We start from the raw sequence: 22,395 nt of genomic DNA, 5'->3' as shown, positions 1-22,395 counted from the left end.
ACCCTATAAGCAAGCTTTTGTTTTTTTCAAACTGGCTTCAGACTGGAATGTAGCAACATCAATAACATCATAGTAGTATTGTATCTGGCACAGCAAGCTATTTCACACAAAGGCAGCTCTGTTTCTGTATACTTCATAGACTACTATGCTGTTTCTTATAAATTGGACAGAAACATCCTGCGGAAAAAGCTATATAATTTGGGCCATCCTCGCACATTACTGAAAGCAATAATGTCACTATACTCAGATATATTGGTCACGGTTATAAGGTATCAAAACATTTTAGTAATACAGCAGAATTTTCACCCAAACGAGGTCTTAAACCAAGTTGTACTTTGGCACCTGTTATCTTTAGTCCATGTACGGCAGAAATGGGGGCAAAAATAGGAAACGCTAAGGAACCAACGGATCCAAATTCTACAGTATGCGGACAATACTGTTTTATTGGATCAAACTTCTATTGGCTAACAAAGAACTTTACACAAGCTGCACGAATTTTACACTTATAAACTGGAGCTTAATGAACAGAAGTAAAAAATAATAATCTTTGGAAAACACGCAGACAAAAACAAGAATATCTGAAGATGTGGAGCCAAAACCCTGCGCTAAACTGCTTCTTTCATCTATCTCCACATCTGGTTAACAGAAAAGGAATCGCTTAGGCTGTACTTAAGAACTTTAAGCACCAAGGAGCGTCCATTTCTTCTGGGCTATGAAGGTTAAAAACAAAAATATACAGCCCCTCAGCAAGCCTTATTTTAAAAGTATTGGGAGTCAAACTCTTCCCCGCCTTGACTTATGGCCATCATAGATGCCCAAGGAAATCCGCCAGCACTTTGGATCTGATCCAATGCAATGCTTATAGAAAACTGTTCCACTAAGAGCTTTTCAAGATCTCAATTGCATCTTGAATTTGGTCCCCTCCTACAGGACACAACTTACAAAGCTGATTTTATGACGTTTTGGCACTTTGGATCTGATCCAATGCAATGCTTATAGAAAACTGTTCCACTAAGAGCTTTTCAAGATCTCAATTGCATCTTGAATTTGGTCCCCTCCTACAGGACACAACTTACAAAGCTGATTTTATGACGTATTGCCATTTAATAATTAATTCCAAGTCAGGCGGTCAGTAAAATGTCATAAAGCAAATCATTGATGGGGAATACTAACTACAAGAATCCAGGGTCTTGTTACGTGCAGGAAGCAAAGCAATCCCTAGATATGAGCAGTGTGTCTGGGACAGCCAACTACAAAGAATCTCCTTAAAGTTTGCAATTAAATCGCAAATAAACATCCCGAGTAGTGCAGAAGATAGGTTTGTATTTTCTAAAAGAAAATTCTCATCTGTAATTATAGGCTCTTATGGAGGTGCTGAATACTCAATACTATTTATTTGAACATATACACAAGCTAATAAAAGCTACTAAAACAGAAAATAATAAGAACGAGATATATGCTCTTTACAATTAAAGAATTCAGGCTATCTTGGAGTTCAGAATCCTTTTTCACATCTACAGTGTAGGCTCAGTGACTATAAACAGGAGTCCTTGGTCCACCTTCTATGCTTCTGTCCGAAGGTGTAGTCAGTGCGATAAACATACATGAAACAGATCAGGTTTAAAAACAGTCTGATAAGTTGCAGTAAGATAATCGCCTACTGCCTAAACACCAAAAATATTTCTGAACTATCGATTTGCTAAACTTCTACAATCTACCTAAAGGCATCTTCATTTGTTTTAACCTTAAAAAGTGAATTTCAGGGGGGGCGTGGTCAAGATGGCGGCCTGAGCAGACGCGACATTCAGAGGCTCCTCGTCCCAAACCCCCATTGATCGCACAGAATGCTGTAATTCGCCCCAAACACGCTATACCGTCAGCCGATCCTGAGCAGAGTACTTGCTAGGGGCCCAAAAGCACTCGTGGGCGCCGGTTCCAAGGGGCGGATCGCTGTTTGCTGGAGAAAGCTGTCCCCAGCCGGGGACGGGTACACAGCGGCCGGCCCACGGAACGACGGAGTCTCGGAGGACTCGCCTCAGCGGCTTGCTAGACACCGCGCAACACCGGAGCGGATCTCCGCCGCCGGGGCCGGGGGCAGGCTCGCCCCCTGGAAGGCGGAGTCACATGGCCAGGAGCATCACCTGAGGCCCCGGCTTGGGCCTATTCGGCAGAAGCATCGGCAACCTCCGCAAGGAGCAGGCGACCCCACGCATCGAGGTGAGAGGCGAGCCGGTGGGCTGCCAGGCGGTCGGGACTCGGGGGGGCAGATAATCGAGCCCCCGGCGGGAGGCGGACAAAGGCCTACAACGCAGAGGCCCTCCACAGCGCAGCCACGCGGCCGAGATCGTTCAGGCCCCGGGACTGAGAAGGGCAGCACTTGGGGCCCCGGCGGGGGCCTGACCAGCAGGAACAGATGAGGCCGCAGGGGGAGGCAGCCGTTTACGCACGAGGCGGTACGGAGCGCCCGGAGGGTGCGCCTGGGGACAGCACCTCGGGGGGCAGACAATCGAGCCCCCGGCGTGGGTCAGACCAGGCCCCAAACACGGCGGTCACTCACTGTCGGGCCTTTTGTCAGGCAGGCGACACCACGAGGCAGGCCTAGCCAGAACAGCAACTGCGAACTCACGCACACACCCGGGCAGCAGGAGGCGTAGGATAGCGTGACCGCAGGCCCACTACCGGAGCACACACGAGGCCGGCCAGAACAGGCTGCCCCCCTCATAGATCCGCCAAAAGCCGGGGCATCACCGAGGGACCCAGTGGCCGCGAGAGGGGGGATCGGCCTCCAACAGACCGAGAACATGTCCACCGCAAATCGCAGAGGGGGACGCACCGTCCCGGAAATGCTGGCTAAAGGATCGTCGAAAGGGGAAAAGAGCCCGGACAAATCGACATCAACGGCTCAACCTAAAGAGAAGGATCACGAGGGAGGGGAAGCCCCAGTTACAAAGTCATTTATGGAGGCCCTCTTCACCTCCCTGAGGGAAGACATTCAAACCCTCAAGCAAGACATGGCGGGAGTGTATAAGGAGCTCCGCCGCGACATAGAAAATCTCGGAGAAGGTGTGGAGGCGGTCGAGACCACCGGGCACACTAGGAGCGAAGAGGTGGAACTCTTGCGGCAGGAAATTGTCAGGCTCCAAGACCAACAGACGGACCTACAGGCACACACAGAGGACCTAGAGAACCGCTCAAGACGCAACATTCGGGTTTGAAATGTGCCTTCTAAAGCGGAGGGGGAGGACGTCACAACCTACTTGCAAGATTTGTTTAGAGAAATACTGAAGGAGAATGAGGACTTTGCGATCCGTATTGATAGAGCCCACAGGGTGGGTCTCGCCCGCCGGCACCAGCTCCCCCCCAGACATTCTAGCCTTTCTGCCCGACTACCCCCTCAAAGAACGCATCTTGAAGGCAGCGCGTCGAGCACAACCCATCTGCTTAAGGGGTCACACAGTGGAGCTATTTCAGGACCTTTCCGCGATCACTCTACAGAAAAGGCGGGCTTTCATAGTGCTACCACCTTCCTGCGCGACAACGGGGTCCCGTACTCCTGGGGTCACCCGTTTAGACTTATATTTAAATGGAACGGAGCCCTTCATCAACTAAGATCCCTACGAGACACTTGCGCCTTGCTGGGCATTCCCCATGAAGGGGACACATCGGACAACGAACTCGGACTACACCCGTCCCAGTCGAGGTCCCCATAGATGTCCAGAGATGGCTGGCACAGGGTGAGGCGTAGACACTCAGCTAAGAAAGGATTCAAGCCAGACCCAGAGACAGTGGCGCAGGAACATGCGGCAGCGATACAAGAAGTTTCTAAGGACACGAGCGCCGGCTCCTGAGGGGACAAGAGCGGGGGAATAACCTTGCACTGCCGTAGCACTACGATGGGGGGGCCTCTGGGCCACCATTGCCACATATTCCCTTCACTCGAAACTTTACCAAAGGCCTGAACTGATTTGAATAGGCCTGGGATAATGTTCACCAGTTGGGGATTCACAGTTGGGGTTGGGGTTGGGAAGGGGGGGGGGGGGGGGCGGGAGGGAGCAGGACTAAGGACACTTCAGGGGGGGAACGGAGTTGAAGTTCGGGGGGTAATGAATATTGGGGGTGGGCTCCGGTGTGTTCAATTCACTAAGGCAGTGGGAGCTTGGGGTGGCTCTGGACCAGGACAGCGGAAGAGAGAGACGGGGTACATACCTCCCCATGGCTGACGAGTCTATTCAGGTTCTTACCTTAAATGGTAAAGGGCTCAATAACCCAATCAAGAGAAGGGCAGTACTCTCCTATCTGGAGAACTCTGGGGCGGCTATATGCCTTCTCCAAGAGAAGCACTTGCTGGCCAAAGACTGGCATCGCATGAAATCCAGGGCTTTCCCTACTCAGTTTTACTCCTCCACCACAGAGAAGAAAGCAGGGGTAGCCCTTCTTTTCGCTAGACACTTCAAGGGACGGGTGGGGGACAAAGTGGCAGAAATCAAAGGCAGACACTGATAGGCGTGGACATAAACCTGGGTATGGATAACGAAAGGGATAGGTCGGGGCAGAGGTTCGGCGATTCCGGTGCTCTCTCTACTGAGGGGAAGCGCTAGCTCGCTAGCAGGGGGTTCCTGGGCACATGGAGGGAGATCCATCACACAGCCCCGGGGTACACCTTTTACTCACATGTGCACCGTACATATGCCAGAATAGACCACTTTCTCGGTTCTACAGATCTGGCCCCGATGGTACAAGATTTGGAGGTTGCCCCGGCGCCCCTGTCAGACCACGATGCGGTAGTGCTTCACCTGCAGGTCCCACGTATGCAGTCACATAAGGCTAAATGGCGACTCAGAGAGAACCTGCTTTCCTGCAAGGGGGTCACACAGCAACTTTCCCAGAGCATCGCGGATTATTTCATCCAGAACGACACGGGGGACGTGGCCATGACAGCAGTCTGGGGGCACTCAAGGCGGTCATCTGAGGGGAGCTAATAGCGATCTCAACTTCGGAGCGCAGCTTGCGAGCCTCGATCTAGATCGAGCGGAATATGCAGCATTGCGCCTCAAGCACACGTACTACGTGGGGGGAGATAAGACAGGCCGCCTGCTGGCCAGTAAACTTAAAGCAAAAATCGTCTGGTCTAAGATCCCAGACATTCACGAGGAAGGTCGTGGGGAACTCCGAGAGGACGACCGCATTGCAGAGGCGTTCAGGGCATTCTATGCCAAACTTTACAAAGCTGATCTGGCCTCAGTTGCTGAGGCGGGGACTGCGTACCTAGACAAAGCTAATGTAACTACCCTTATTGAGTCGAACGCCATGGCTCTGGATGCCCCCATACGATTGGAAGAAGTGATTTCGGCCATTGCACGTCTCAAACCGCTTAAGGCGCCGGGCCCGGACGGGTTCTACGGGGGTTTTATAAATCCTTCTGCCCCCTCCTGGGTCCCATACTGACAAAACTATTCAACTCTTTTCAAGGCCCGGGATCGATCCCACAAGAGATGCTGGAGGCGGACATTAAAGTCCTGCCGAAACCGGGCAAAGACACGTCCCGGTGCGCGGCCTATCGGCTGATCTCACTCCTCAATCTTGACTTAAAGCTCTTTACGGGGATTCTAGCCGCGAGACTGGGCCCCTGTCTTCCAGGTATAATAGAACCGGATCAGGCAGGCTTTATACCCTCCCTTCAATGCGCAGACAACACCAAGCTCATGATGCACGTGATTGATAAAGCACACTATAACGCTACGAACGCAGCCCTTCTATCAGTCGACGCCGAAAAAGCGTTCTACAGAGGGGACTGGATCCATCTGGACAGGACGATGGCGAGATTTGGCATGGGTGATAGGTTCAGGGCTTGGGTGGCGAGCTGCTATGCGTCGCCCCAAGCAACGATCAAGGTGAACGGGACAAGCTCCAAACCGTTCGACACCCGACGAGGCACGAGGCAGGGCTGCCCGCTCTCGCCGCTGCTATTCGCCCTCTATATCAAACCTTTCGCCCAACACGTACGGGACAACAAGGCCATCAAGGGCATTACATTTGGGGGCGAAGAACAAACTATAAGCTTGTACGCGGACGACATTCTAGTTGCCGTAGACAACCCTAGGGTCTCGATACCAGCATTTTTAGAGGAAATGGAGCGGTTCAGGAAGGTATCGGGCTTGAAAATGAATGTCGGGAAATCAGTGATTCTTCCTCTGGGGTGTAACACCCGCCAGGCCAACAGAGGCTCGCTCCAACTGGGAGGGTTATCCACGCAAATGGAGCTACCATACCTGGGGATTGAATTGACGCCCACAACAGCCCAGACTGTTGAACTAAACTACACCAAGCTTCTCACACACATCCGAGGGGATATTCTGAGATGGCGACAGCAGCCGCTCTCCTGGCTGGGCCGGGTGGCCGCTGCTAAAATGTCCCTACTGCCAAAAGTGCTATACCTATTCCAGACCATCCCGGTCACCCCTCTGATAGGTATGATTAAAAAATTACAAGACACTATTCAGCAATACATTTGGGCCAGTAAACGTCCTAGGATGCGGCGCGACCTGATCGCGCGGGTTCCAGCGGAGGGAGGGCTAGGCGTACCTGACCTGCAGCGATACTTCCAGGAAGCACAGCTGCGATATCTCTTAGAATGGTCCAGGCCAACTTCGGAGAAACATTGGCTGTTCCAAGACAGGGCGATGGCGGGAATGCCGCTATGGAGAGTCCCATTACTGGCACGCCCAGACAGGGCGGTATACATTAAAAAGTCTCCCATCACCAGAACGCTCCTCCAGGTGTGGGACGCGGTGGCGGTATCCAGAGACCTTACATTCTTTCCGTCACCGATGACGCCCCTGCTTGATAACCCGGCGTTCCCGCCTGGGATGGTTCCTGGGTCCTTCCCGCAATGGCGACAGACAGAGTGTCGCTCGGCCGGGCACTTATTTGATCTACAGGGCTTTATGACACTGGACGCTATAAAGGATGGGTATGCCATAGATAAGCCGCAAAACTTCCAATATTTTCAGTTACGGCACTGGCTTACTCACAAAGATACAATCCCACATGTGGGCTGCTTTCTCACGCCATACGAGAAGTGGCTCTTAACCAAATCCACAGATAAGCGGGCGATTAAGGAACTGTATAAGCTGCTGACTCCCCCCGTCCCCCCCCCCTTGCCAGTGACTAGATCTGCGGGGCAGAAACGATGGGAGCGAGAGCTGGGACGCGCGCTTTCGGATAAGGAATGGCAGGACATCTTCAACCGGGCGCACCACACGGCTCGCAACGAAGCCAGTCGGGAATCTGCGGTCAAGGTGGCCTATTATTGGCACTTGACCCCGGAGAGGTTTCACCAGAGTAACCCTAGTCGGGAACCCATGTGCTGGAGGGGATGCAGGCACACAAGGACCATGCTTCACCTGCTATGGGAATGCCCAGGGGTACAGGAATACTGGGAGGTGGTACTCCAGGATATAGACCTATATTTCGAGACAGAGATTCCCCGCTTCCCCGCGTATGCAATCCTAGGCCTGCCTAACAAACTCACCTTCCCACTCAAGTCAATACGGGGGAAACAAATGGGGCTGGCGATGGGGGCAGCGACACAACACATCTTCTCACTTCGGGGCACTTCACGGAAACCCACACACACAGGATGGCTCCCCCGGCTATGGTATATAATGGGGATGAAGCGCATAAAAGGCTCTCTTACACAAAGATCGGACAACTTTAGAGAAACATGGTCACCATTGGTCTCCCTGTTATCCCACGAATTTCATGAGCTTACATGCCCCAAATATCTCAAAGTCCTCAGACTGGTGGATGAATTTCATAAACCACCGGGAGACAAGAAACATAAGAAATGATAGGGGTCCAGTTGAATTCTGAGTGATTACCCAGCGGAACACAACAAAGGGGTGGGCAGGGAGGAGGGGGGACGTTCAAGGGGGGGGCAGTTGGGGTTAGGGTGGACCTCGAAGGGGGGGTTGGTTACAGGAGATCTACTGTGCATCATCTTGATGGGTATTACCCTCGCCAGCATACATGGACACAAGGCATTTATCCCCGGGGATCAGATTTCTGACGCTGGGTCCGACAAAGGGGGCGAAAGAAGCGTTTTTGGTTGAGATTGTCCTAATATTGCAATGTTTTGTCTCATTGAAAATAAAAATAAATTTGATCCAAAAAAAAGTGAATTTCAAGTGTTAATTTAAAGTGGCACTATTTGGTTATTTTTATTGAGCATGTTTTTATTCAATTTTGTAATGGATTGTAATTAATCAATCACAATAAACGTCTTAAGTTTTTAGCTCCAGTATTTCAATATTTATCCATTTAAAAAAAAATTAGTTGGATTGTTTCCAGGTTGCATGGTAATTGCCTTATTGCTCCACGTTAACACTGGAAAACAAATATGTACTCTTTATTTGTTGACAAACAGAGCAAACATATTGTAACTGTCATTTTAACCCCTTCACTGCGGGGCCGATTCCCCCGCTGTGCTGGGGGGTAGGGGGGCGCGCACAGCACCCCCTTGCTCATGACTAGCTCAGCTTGTCATGAGCCACGGTTCTCGAGGGCTCATGACGACCACACCCGTTCCTTAGAACGCCCAGCACAGCAGGGGAATTAGCCCCGCGTGTGAGCGTACTAACGGTCATGACAAGCTCAGCTCGTCACGAGAACATGAGAACCATGGCTCATGACGAGCTGAGCTAGTCATGAGCGTGGGAGGGGTTAAAACACTGGTTATCACAGATGCCTAAGCTAGGTAGCCTGCTGACAGACGGAAGTCAAATCTTTTTGCAGCATCCAAAAGATGGTACGCCGAAGCCAAATCTGAAATTGAGCATTCATATGGGGCAATAACACATTTCCACGATAAGACTCTTTACCCTCACAAAAATTTATTTCAAAGTTCAAGGTAGCCTTTATTGTACGGAATTTGTATTAAAGATTAAAATCAGATGCAATTTCCACAAAGGGGTGTTATTTTCTCCTGATCTTGCATTGTCTCCGTTGCTGAATCTGTCCAAAATCAGTCTTAGTTGTTGTTACTCATTACCGGTTATATTTGACCAATCTTTGGTAGGCTCTCACAATACTGTGAGGCATGTCCAGCAATAGGATTTGTCAGTAGATAATAAAATAAAATAAAAAAGGGATATAACGGTAATCTCAGATCAACACCTCATTGCACCAAGTGAATGTCTTGACTGTTGAGGCACAGATGGCAGCCATCTCCGAAACAGAATGAAAAACTGAAATTGCAGACTTTTACACAAACTTCATATTTCTGTAATATAGGTCGTGCATGCCTGTGTTTTGGAGTTGCAGTTCACTTGTATCAAACAAATTGCAAAACTTCCTAATTATATTTAAACAGAATTAATGCAAAAATTGTAGTATAAAGGCCTTCGCGAGTTCCCTAATCCCGGCAGGCAATTTACCGGTTTAGATAATATGTCAGCGAAGGGTTTAGATTTATGCACAGGAAGTGATGGCGCTCTTGCTTTAAGATATATTCGTAAATACGGAGTATACGGCGCAAACAGGTCAGGGGAGAACAAACCCAAGTAAAACAACCCCTGCACTTGTGTGGATGAGAGTCCACACGTACAAATGAAGAAAAGGTCCTGTGCACACGTTTCTATGTAATGGGCTTTGTTGTAAAAACCAAATATCAACACATGAACTTGTGCAAAATGACGGTTGAGGCCTTGGAAGTTTCAGCAAAACGATTTATAATTCAATCCAGATCAGTGCAAAATATATTCTACCAGCCGGCATGTGTTTCGTCACAACATGTACAATTGTGACTCTTCAGGGCTGTATGTAGAAAGACAGGGTATTGGTAATGAAATAATCAAGGCAAAATTGGCGGTCTAAAGGTACATCGGGTGATGTGCGTGAACATCACCAGCGTTTCTAGGTCAAAAAAGGGAAATGAAGGACGGGTCCGTCCCTCACATGTCCGGAGCTTGGCTGGTAGCAGCACGTATCCTTGCTCGTTCTGTTGTATCCGGCTCAATTTACAGGTTTAGGCAAGGTCAAAATCTAGTAATTCTAACTAATACCAATTTCATTACAATATTGTTAGTAAAGATTTTATGGCTATGTTTAAGATTATTGCTAACACAGTCATCTAACATTAAGGAATACAGACTATAATTTTTTTGTCTCACAGTATTGCTTAAATCCAAGCAAGAGAGTTTTCAAAATGCTTTCAAACGAGATCTGCTTTTTCCAACTACAACACCTATTACTCTAAATTTTCAATTATTTGGGTTTAAATTAAGAATTGCAGTGGCTTTTCATCACCTGTACTCGCTCTATAGTTCAGACCTAGGGTCTTCCTCCTACTTACTATACATTCACATGCTCCCAACTTTGGATTTTAGCAGCTCAGAAACTCACTTTCCCCATCTCCATTTTCCCTCATAAATGAATGCTTCTCGTATGATATACATCAACAAGACAAAACAGCCTGTATTATGTTAGCAGTTCAATTTGAGAGGAGTGTGGATAATGACAAATTTCTTTTATGGCACATAAAGTACCTAGACTTTTAGGTTTAATAAAGAAAATATAAGTATGCTGTTCACTATACAATAGTCTTGCTGCAATGAGTCAACAGTCTTTACATTTTACCTCTAATGTACAATTATAAGAGCAAGAAACCCTTCTGTCACAAAGACATGCTTTGTGATAGTGTATATGCGTTCAATTTTATGAGGGTGGGTCATGAGGTGTAATTTGGGATATATCTGGATCCTGATCAAATCTGCAAGGCAAATATGAATAAGATTCATCTCCAACATTTTCTACAAGAAGAATAAATATTTGGGTAAAAATATCCTCTTGATAAAAGTAATTCTCCCTTCTAGGGATGCATGGAGCTCATTCTATGTTTTCAGTTCAACAACTGTCTTCGATATTAATAGAAACACTGGTCATTATTTAAATATACCCTGATTTGTAGTGTAAACCACCAATAACGCCCATGAGCAACGGTCTAATAATCTTCATGATTTGTAAATGTTGTTAGTACGTTCTCAGCGCATAGGCTACTTTTAGTGAGAAGTGTCATAGAATTCTAATATTTAAACAGAGCAATGCCCCAGGGCTACTGTTTCAACCAACAGCACAAATACAGATGGTCTGAGAGGGCAGTGCTGCTGTGTACATAGCTGTATTTTATTTATCATATCAAGGATCTGATTTATGTTTATAGAAATCAGATAATGTGTACAATCAGTAAACATTTTCCCCAAATCGATCTTTGCAACAAGATATTTTTAATACATCCTAAAAAGAGAATGTGGAGAAAAATGTAATTAGGATAAAGTCTGTTTTGTCTTTTTCAACCTCACTTTCAAATACAGCATATAGATATGGATCCCGCATCTCTAATAATACCTAGATATGTGTTTCTACTTTTGATTTATCCCTGCCAAGATGTGATAGTTCTTGTACTGTTACGATTCATGCATTCGATTCATGCATATGTCTTTAGTACAAAAAACGTGTCCCACAAACTTCTCCATTTTGATCACACCATAAGTTGGAAACAATAGAAGGCTATAAATGAATACTCTTCAAGTTCGTCAACTTTGAAAAAAATAAACCTATTAAACCAGCTAAAAGAAATCTAGCAAAACACAATTTAATAGTAACCCAGATGACTGTTTCTTATAGAAATTCACCCCTACTGTAGTGTTGAGGGCTGACTCAAAGTAACTCGGGTGTCATGGCAAAGATAACTGCCGTTGTTCCCTTAACTAAGAATGTTTAGTTCAATAAAGTGAACTATACTGTACACCTGATGATCCAAGTATTTTCTTTTGCAAGAAATCACTTACCCATTCTGTAAGGCACCAATTCACCAAAAGTGTTTCATGGCATTAATCAACTTCACACCGATCAAGGTTAAAGACAGGATGTAAACCATAGTTATGTCAGCAACAAATTCCTCTGCTGCTTTTGAAATTGAAGGTGATAAAACAATAACTGCAACTTAAACTAAACTATTCCAAGCATTAGGAGCCAGAGTGAGAACATACAACCTTATTTTCCCTGAAACAAGGCATACTAATAGACTTGGAAGGTAACAAAGCCATATCCCAAGGACCATATCCTTATGAAACTGAGAAGCCAGGTAATGGATTGCTCTAGGGTTGATATATAGTTCTAAAACGGAACTGTTTGAAGCAACAGGGGAGGTATGTTTAGTTCCCCAAAGGGAGGTGGCCAACTAGAAGCCTCTGACTCACACAATCAGACTTATAGTAGCATTTTGAACCAGGAAGAAACAAGGCAAAAGACAATTTAGAAATCCTAATATAAGCTTCCCCTTAGTGTAATAAAGTGCCTTCCAGGGCTGAAACAAATATGTGGCTAATTTAGGAAAACAGAGTAAGATCCTATACAGCAGCTTCAGCTGACAGAAAAAAATATTAGAAACTACGGTGATCTGAGGCGCAAGTTTTAAATTTGTATCAAGTTACATTCATGACATGCAGTTCCCGTCAACATCACATGCTAGCAACATTTGTTACACGACCTCAGGGTGAATGTTTATCATGAGAAAGAGAATACCATTAAGGGGAGCCTGTAAGCAGCAATGAGGTCCCTCAAAGGTGGTGTAGATTTCTAGAGATCACTTAAAATACTGATTATGGCAGTCTACTACTATTCTAAAATGTTGATACTCCTGGGCTGTTATACCTTCTTGTGACCTTGACAGCTTGGGTACCAATATTCGGGTTCAACACTTTGGATTCCCTTCTCAGGGATTTAATTTGGGATGGTCAGCGCCACAGAGTAGACAACAGCAGATGGTGACATGAGTGCCCCAGATTATAGACTATACTATCATGCGATTCAGGTAAAGTTGATAGCACAGTGTCTAGACTGTAAAGATCAATAAGAAATAGAGCACAGAACTCAATCTAGGAGCATTGATATCTGTTACTCGGGGGTAAGTCAGAACCCCAGGGAGGCCCATACTACTTAGAGTAGCTTTACGTCGCTGGAAGGGAAGCGTGAAGAAAACATCACAATTCAATTGTATGCATTTACAATACCCCAGGCTAGAACCTCAACATCAGGAGGCTTCTTCACAACAGCAACGATGTCAATGTGGACATGGGGGGAGGGTAGGGGGGGGGGGGGGCTGGAATGGGGGGGGGGACAGGGGAACTCACAGCACTGGACAATCTGAGAGTGGAATATGGCATGCCCCCTGGTCAGTCCCCAACGCAAGGTAATAACGCATACACCCATGTGGGGAACAAAAACAGAGAAATCACTTAAACATGAACTATTACAATTAATGCTAACGATATGTCCTTGGGGCAACATGGTAGAATGTTTATATAAAATCCCCGTCTCAATGATGTAAACAAGCCTAGCCAAATGTAGGGCTATTTGGGAAAAAAATCTGGGCAGGGGCATAGAAGATGAATGATGTGACAATTTAGTGGAGATGGAGCCCATAACATGTCTCATATGCAACCTCCTACATGCTGATTTGTTTCCACAAGGTATGGAGCTTCCATCACTTCTCCTGAGTACTGGAGTAAGATATGCATACTATTCAAGAACATGCTGGACGAGACAGATTTTTAGAAACCAAGGGTGTGCCTCCTGAGGTTATTTCAACAACCTGAATTCAGAAAAGCGGGAAATACATTCATTGATCTGGCATATATGTTAGCTAAAAGAGCATCAGCAATGACATGAAAGACAAGAAGCGCCATGCGTAAACCAGATGCTTAAGTTACAAAATAGGCCAAAGTTAAAAGCATTTTACTTTGAAGGGAAGAGGATGCTTCATCAGCAATTAAAGCTTCAATTGAAACTTCCTGTATGGTAGTGAGAGGAAGCAGGTAATTACCCAGGAACCCACGTGGCCTACTATTGAGAATCTCCACATTGTGTGGTTTGACCAAATTAATGGAGACAAATCCCTTGTTTCTGCAGCTAGCAGGAGGCAGAGGAAGCAAAGTTCCGGTACCTTCAGCAGCCAAGACTCTGTAGGATGGCCAGAGTTATTTTTTGGCCACTATTTTCTCCCTGACCAGATCCCCCAACCTTCAGGATCCTACCGGGAGCTGCTGGCATTTCCTTCACTTCACCAGTGGCGGTGCATTTTACTTGGACGTTGCTTTGTTCGTCCCTGACACTTTTCCGTTCCTGTAAACAGCCAGACGTTTATGTAAAATGATGTTTCAGCCACCACTATGCTGGGACTGTCACGGTCTGGGGCCCACATTTCAACACCAAATAGGATCTTTTTGGAAGTCTGACCCCCCATTTTTTTTCTAGGCAGATTATTCAGTGCCCTTTGGACCCCATTTAGGTGATGGACCCAACGCATTTCGACATTCGTGTATAAATGCGATTTGTGTGAATCGGTAAAGTTTCACCTTCATTGAAAGCAACGTGGATGTACCCGGATACCCCCGCAATTATGCGGATCACCAGGTTTGTTGTGTTTTCACTTGTGTATAAATGTTTTGAAGTTAGCGTTAGCATGTCAACTTGTACTGAACGCAAACTTGTGTGTTTTGGTGTCCAAGGTGAGCTTGAAAAGTCTACATATATGAGGTTGCAGAAAAGTTTAAAAAGTTCTGCGTTACCTGGAATAAAAATGAAGGAATCCCAATATGGATTGTAACCTCTTCAATGTAGCTGGAAGATGTAGGAGCGCACATTTCTCTAAGAAATATGTTGCAAGGTTTTTGCCTTCACATAACTGCTCCTATCCCAGAAACAGGACACGGAGGTGGGCAATCTGATTTTTTTAAAATTTAATTTGTAGCCCATGTGAGCAAATCCCAGAACTATGCAATCTACTATTGTCGGGTGCACTTTATGGTCATCATCCATCAGATATATGTGATCGACATACGACAATGCCTGGTCATCAACATGCTTTAGGAGTTCTGTTACCCTAGCTGAAAACAGCAATCAACAGAATTGCCTTGGAGAACCCAGCGTGGAATATGCTGTCAAATACAGGCTTTCAGGCACTATATTTTGGCAGTTTTGTGTTTTTTATACACTATGTTGTTCATTAGTGCCGTGCTGTGTGCATTTTGTACTGCACATGTGAGAGTAGCTGTATTCAAGTGTGTGTAATCTAATGCTAGACGATATGAATGATCAAGCCTCATTACAGGAAACAAGGGATTATTCACTGAAGAGGTCCAACTTTCTATTACACCCTGGTATTCAAATTGTTGGAGAATTTCCCCAACTTTTTATTTAGCATACTTTTTAATGGGGTATTGTCTTTGAGGTTGTGGGATCAACCTCAGTGGTATTTCATGATGAGGGGTACCATCATCCCATCCCACATGGTTGGGGTATAATTTCAGCGCTTGCGCAAACTTATACTACTTGTCACATGAACATTTTAGGTGTCTGGAACAAGGTCGGAGAAGGCAGGATAAATTACTGTTTCTCCGTTTGGGTAGTCCATGACAAATTCTAGTGCCCAATCCTTTTCGACCAGGAGAACAACATAGCCAAATTGCGGGTTCTCCCAAAAGAGAATTTTAAAATCGGTCTTTGTATGTCCCCTTCCAACTAGAGTTGAATCTTGTAGGAAAGTGGGTTTCAGTTGCAGTAACCTCCACACTTTTTGCCAGACTACTGATGCACTTTTTCTTGGTTTGTCCTAGGTCCCTGCCCATCAGGTTCCCCGGGCCCGAGTTCTTTCCCCAAAACGAACCCAATTGGCATCTCTGGCCTCAGGTCAGCCCCTGGTAAATGGTACCACAGGTACCCAGGACACTGTGACCAGGGAAGACCTCTAAGGGCTGCAGCACTTATTGTGCCACCCTTAGAGGTCCTGTATATTTACACACACACACAGACTGCCTTTGCAGGCTGCGTGTTTTGGTGCAGAACAAAGTGAAGAGTCGACATGGCACACATCCCTGTGTGCCATGCCCACAAACCACTGCCCTGGCATAGATCAGTCACCCCTCTAGCTGGGTGCCCTATGCCAGTGGTGAGGGTACAAGTGCATGAGCCCTTTACCTCTACAGTGTCTAAGTCCATTCTTAGACATGTTAAGTGCAGTGCTGCCATTAGGAGTATATGGTGCTGGGAGCTTGTCATTACGAACTCCACAGCACCATAATGGCTACACTGAAAACTGAGAAGTTTGGTATCGAACTTCTCAGCACATTAAACCCACACTGATGCCAGTGAGGGATTTAATTAAAAATGCACATAGAGGGCATCTCAGATATGCCCCCTGAAAACTAACCCACCACTAGTGTCCAGGCTGAGTGGCTGCTTTCTGCTGCCACCACCAGACATGTTTCTGGAACCCTGGGTCGAGAGCCTGCTGCTCTCTGAGGCCTGAAACAATGCACATCCTGGTACGAAGTGCCAAGTCTCCTCCCCCAGGATTGGCAGGGTTCACGAAGGGGAAGCTTTAAAGGCATGCTTCCTTTGTGAGCCTCCCCAGGCCATTTGCTGCTTTCAGCAACTTGTCCCACTGGTTCTACCCCCCACTTTGGGCGGGAGAGCCGTCGAGAAAAACAAGTGAGGGAATGAGGTGTGCCCACCTCTGCCAACTCCACCCCTCAGGTGGGGGAGGTGAGGTGAAGCCCAACTCAGAGTCCCCGCCATCTTGAGGAGGGGGGGACCCAACCAACAAGGGACAGGCTCCTGCACCCCTCGCACTGGAGGGTGGCACGATAGGGGGTGTACCCACCCCAGGGAATGGACCCATTGGTCTCTGCCCTTTGCCTACCTGTAATGCCCCTAAATCTAGTATTTAGGGGGCACCCCAGACCTCGCTTCCTCAGATCCAGAAACAACAAGAAAAGAAGAAGGACCGAGCTGCTGTGCAGCCAGCTAACAAGAGGAAGATGCCCACTGACTTGACCCCAGCCCTACAGGCCTGTCTCCTCTCGAACCTGTTCTTGTGAAATCCCGATGTGTCCTGCAGCCAGCAACCTCAAAAAACCCGGAGGACCCGCCTGCCTTCACTTCCAAAGACTGTTTCTCCTGTGAACACAGGATTTGTTCAAACAGCAACCTCTGGCAGCAGCCAGAAACCGCGAATGCATCCCACTATGCACCCGCCGAACACGGCCTGAGCTCGAGTGGAAAAACACGCGGAGGTCACCCCGGTGATCCTGAACAGAGATCCAGCAACCCCTGGCCTGCCTCAAGCCTCCAGTTGACGCCTGCAGCCTAAATCCAGAAGGACCCCTAACCGCGACCAGGAGCAGGTAAGAAGATCCGATTACAAAAGGCACCACTGCACCCGACGCCCCACGGACTTGTGCGCCCAAACCAATGGTGACTAACCAACCCTTAACTTCCCAACTTACCTCTCGAAATGGTAGTCGCACCGGGAAGTCCTTCGTCTCCCTGCCTGCAGTGCTTTTGCAAACCGGAGGATTTCAATTGAAAATAACAGGGTGCCCGACGTCGAAACAGCACTCTGCACCCGGCCCCCTCAGTGCCGCAGAGGGTGCACATTTTGTGCTACGTTGTTTGCCCCTTTGCCCTGACCTAAACCCTAGGAGCTTTGCTCCCACAACCCAATGGCCTGCTTGCCAGCAGCCACCAATCGGAGGTCCCCTATCCCCCATTGGATAACATTGGGCCGCAACACTTTGAACCCGGCCGAACTAGTACCGCTGAGGGTGTAACAAGAGTGCCTCACTGACCCTGGGGGACCCCTGAGTCTAACCCTAGAATCTTAACTCCCACAGTCGATCACTTACCTGTGAACCGATAACCTGTTTTTCTTCAATAGGATACCATTGACAAGTCTCTTCCAAAAAGTTTCTAAGTGTGGAGTTTTGGAATCTAAAAATATTCTTTAAAAATCTCACAAAGAACCAAAACGTATTTACTTACCCGTTTGCAGGAAATTTCCCAGTGCTGAATCCAGGTATCCAGCACGGAGTTAGAAAAGTAAATTACCTGTAATTTACTGAAAAAGCATAGTCATTTCAATGTACTGAATTTGCTAAGTGTTGCAACCTACTGCATCCCCCTGTATATCAAACAAAGTACAATTTCTATTGCATTTTCAAACTATTCTATATTCAGCAACGTATTACTAAAAAGTATTTAATGCTTACCTGTGCCAGGCTTGCTTGGTTGTGAAAATAAACAACAGTATATTTTTTATACAAAAACAATTGGCCTAAAGTTAAGCTCTTGAGTGTGTAAATTAATTTGCTGACTGAGTGTGTACATCGAATGCTTAACACTGTCCTCTGATACTGCCTTACTGCTTGACCACTCTACCACAAATAGAGAGAAAGGTGCTATCTAAGTTTAACCTCTGCGTACCTCTGGGGTCACCTGGACTCTATACACACTATACCTCATTTTGGTGTAGTATATATAGAGCCAGTTTCCTACACATCTCCCACAGGAGATACTGAACACTTACTCGTGTATCCGGAGTTTAAACCTGGATATAGTTACTCAGAGCTACTGCCGCCAGACAACTCCATCAGATTCCAGCGAACTATTGTGACCTCAGCTGCACTGCCCAACATGGTCAGATCCCACTCCCCCTTGAGAAGCAGAGTACTCAATATCTTTGGCATGCTTAACCTTTAATCCAGCTACCTTCTTTTTGAATTGAGGTTTGGATGTTTTAGATTTGTCTTCCTGTTTAATTGTGTAGTCAGATGAGCATTGTGAGTTCTTCATTTGTTTCACAAACTCCCATTATCTGTACTCTGACCGTCCATCTCTCTGAATGTTTGTCGGATGACTCCTGGAAGGAAAGAGATTAATGTGTATTAGTATCCAGATACCGGTCAGTTGGTCTAATATGAGAACGGTTGCGCAGGTTCAAGCGCTTCTCGTGGAGCTTCCTTTTGAGGAGACCCAACCCGTGATTTAGTTTAGTCTTCATTTTTCTTATTATCCCACTTCTTTGTAGAAGACTCGGTGCTTGCTACAAGTTATCCGTCTCAGATTTACTCTTTATTTGTGGTTTTCCAGGTTTGGCTTGCAAATTATCTCTACCCAGTCTTGCATAGGTCTTTTTAATAATTTTTAGGTAATTTGCGCTCCTGTGGTCCGGGAGTCAAATCCCTTAAATGCTGGTGTATACCCAACACTGCTGTTTTCCCTTTAATGTTAATTTAGATAATGGGGAATTGCCCATCAGTTTCATCTCCAAATTTGGGGCAGGTGCTGCCCTGTGCTCATTCTGAATCGGTTTAAGCACCTCTGGCAAAACAGCTAATAAAGGGGTACCATGAGTTCTGGTATATACTGCTGCAAAAACTGTACCCCAGGTGGTGCAGTTTTCTACAGGGCGAAGTCATCCCCATTGGCAAGCATACTGTTAAAATACTGTGTTTTTCCTGGGGCCCCATATGGGGAAACACTGCTTCAAGCGGACTGTTTTTTTTGTGCAGTCCAGAACGGAATTTTCTCCTATCTGATGGGAATTTTATCCATGACTGCATTTATTGTTTGTGTGCTAATGTCCGGGGTAGCCAATTGTGGTTGTGCAGTGTTAGACACGGGGTCTCTAGCTGGCAGAGATAAGCTCCCTGTTCAAGTAGGGACCCAAAATCCTAATCAGGGTAAGTCTAGTTCACACTCTGTTTAACTATAAGTAAGTAAGGAAGGGTTTTATATAGCGCTCGATTGCCGAGGCGTCTTGGCACTGGAGGAAACACAGAAGAAAGGAAGAGTACATAAGATAAGATCAGCTGCTAAGCTGGAAAAAGCCAAGTTTTTAATAAACCTCAGAACTTAGACCGAACAGATCGAGATCTAATATCCAAGGGCAGCCCGTTCCAGAGTTTGGGAGCCAGTTTGGAGAGGCATCTACCACCCCATCCGGCCTTACTCCATTTTGGGATTTTAAACAAAGCCTGATTGGCAGACCTTAATGGACACCCTGGGTGGTGCTCACCCTCAGGTAGCTTGTCTCAGAGAAGTCAGGCTAAACTAAAGAGGTAATGTGTAAAGTAGATGTGGGTTTGCGCGCGCACACACACAAAGACACCCACAATAACAGTGAAAACTCCTCAAAAGTACCCCATACCAGTTTAGAAAAAAAGCCAATATTTATCGGAATAAAACAAGACCAAAATGATAAGAATCCAATACACACAATTGAAATACAAATTCTCAAAGATTAGATGCAGTTCTAGCACTTAGAAACACAAAAGCTATGGCTGGGGTTATCATGACGTGCTTGACGAAGTCGAATCTCAAAGTTTGGGGCCGGCTTCTGGAGCACAGGCCGGCTATGGAATCGCAATGACCCTGGTTACAGTACCTTGGAAATGATGACTAAATAAAAGACGTTGTGAGGCGTCGAGGTGGGAGAGTAGTGGTTTGAGGCATCTGTTCCTTACTGTCGGTGCAGGTCACTGGCACGTCAGTGCTTTGAACAGTGCATTGCACAACGAAGGTGAGGCATCACTGAAGCAAGTGAGGTGTCGGTTCCTGGAGGTGATGCAAAGTTGTTGAGCCGTTATCACCTGCAAGGCACAGGGGAGATGTTGGTGGAGAGGTGTTGGTTCCCATCAACGTTGCGGGGTCGATGAAGCGGCAAGGGTCAAGCCACAAGGCGTCGACTTTGAGGTGTTGGTGTCCTGCCAAAGGTGCTGCGACTGAGTCGGACGTCACGGACTTCAGTGGTGCGGTGCTCAAGACTCAATCTGTGGCAGATCTTAGGAGGCACCACAGTGGCATTGGTGTATGCTTTGCAAGTTGTGGTTGTTGCATTGATAAGGGACCAAGGCTCCAGTGCAGACAGCGGCGCGGTGCTGGCTCCAAAGTCACACTGGAAGTCGGTGTACTGGTTTCTTTTAATTTAGCACAGGAAACTCATTTACAGGGGCCTAGGAACTGGATTTGGAACCACTTGGCAGACTAGGGATATCAGCAGAAAACCCCAGATGCTGCAGTGAAGTCTTTGATGGCCCTGAGATTTCAAAGTGAAGGTAAGCTCAACTTAAGCCCTTGAAGATCCTTTGAAAGTAGGCTGCAGAGAGCAAAGTCCAGTCCTCTCACTCCTAAGACAGAATCAGAAGGCAGCAGGCCAACACAGAAAAGAAAGCAGCAAAGAGGCAGTCCCTCCTGGCAGCACAGCAGCTCTTCTTCTTGTCAGAATGTCTGCAGTCCAGAACTGTTTTGACTATATGGTGTCAGAGGTCCAGCACTTATACCCATTTCAGCCTTTGAAGTAGGGAGACTTCAAAGAAAGGTCTTGACAGTGCACAAGACCCTGTCCTTCCCAGTCCTGGCTCCAGAAACACTAAACAGGAGGGGAGACAGTGCTTTCTCTGCAGACAAGCAAAGCCCTATTCAGGTGCAGGCAGGCGAAGGGCCATCAGGATATGAAGGGCACACCTCAACTCCCATTGTGTGTGACTGTCTAAATTCACAAAGCCCAGCTGTCATCCAAACCAGACAGGCAGAGGCACAGAATGGTTAAGTACGAAAAGTCCAACTTTCTAAAAGTGACATTTTCAGATCTGCAATTTGAAAACCAACTTCACTGAAAGATGTGTTTTTAAATTGTCCAGAGACGTCAAACTTCAATTTTTTATCAGCCCCAAATTGGAAGATACACTTGTAAGATGTTAAAAGACAGCTCCAATGCAAACCTATGGGAGAGATAGGCCTTGCTGTAATGAAAAATAAATGTTGCAGTTTTTCACTATCAGGACATGTAAAACTTAAAACCACATGTACTGGAATCCCTCCCTGCAGAAGTCGTCGATAAATTTCTGGCGGATCTCCCACCGCGGGGAATCGCTGACGAAGAGCGCAGTAGTCTTCAGCTTCCACTGTCTGCAGAAGAACTAGGGAAGGCCCTTGGAGAAATAAACACAGGGAAGGCCCCAGGGCCTAACGGATTTCCGTGCGAGTTTTTCCAGAAATATCATCTCCAATTAGGGACTGTTAGAACCGGCTGTCTCTAGTTGGCAGAGGTATGCACTTCTGACAAATAGGGACACTCCTTTTCTAGTCAGGGCAAGGGGATCACACCCTTCGATAACCCCTGCTCACCCCCTTGGTAGCTTGGCAGAGCAGAACAGGCTTATCTCAGAGGCTGTGTGTTAAGCAATTATGACCACATACAGTAATACAGTGAATACACTACAAATGGACACGACACAGTAGTATTATAAAAATAAGTATTTTTATATAAGGCTTAGCACAAGACCAAATAACGGCAACACGGTACACAATCGTAATAAATACTCTGGGAAGGAAAAAGGGATAGTTCAAAGGTAGTTTCTTCTTCAGCACAACAAGTCTTTAGTATCAAGCAATCTTCTTCTTGGCAATACAGTTCTTAGCAACAGGGTAACCCACACGGGGGCTACTAGACGTGGAGGCAAAGGTAATCCAAGGGTTCGGCGTCGACCGTGAGGA

The 22,395-nt window shown here is 46.6% G+C and overlaps 1 protein-coding gene across 2 annotated transcripts in view; it reads right to left on the bottom strand.

The window, feature by feature from the left end:
* INO80 (INO80 complex ATPase subunit) overlaps window positions 1–22,395 on the bottom strand; it is a 545,189-nt gene that overhangs the window by 499,390 nt on the left and 23,404 nt on the right. Inside the window, exon 2 of one of the 2 annotated variants that reach the window (XM_086937361.1) lies at window positions 18,607–18,757. The exons of the other annotated variant lie outside the window; for it this stretch is intronic. The gene's annotated coding sequence lies outside the window, so the exon portion shown is untranslated. The remainder of the gene's footprint in view (window positions 1–18,606; window positions 18,758–22,395) is intronic. 2 annotated transcript variants of the gene reach the window in all.

The sequence above is a fragment of the Lissotriton vulgaris genome, chromosome 9, assembly GCF_964263255.1.
Source record: "Lissotriton vulgaris chromosome 9, aLisVul1.2, whole genome shotgun sequence".
NCBI lineage: Eukaryota > Metazoa > Chordata > Amphibia > Caudata > Salamandridae > Lissotriton > Lissotriton vulgaris.
The sequence above is the reverse complement of the archived record's forward strand: the minus strand, read 5'-3'. Positions and strand labels throughout refer to the sequence as shown.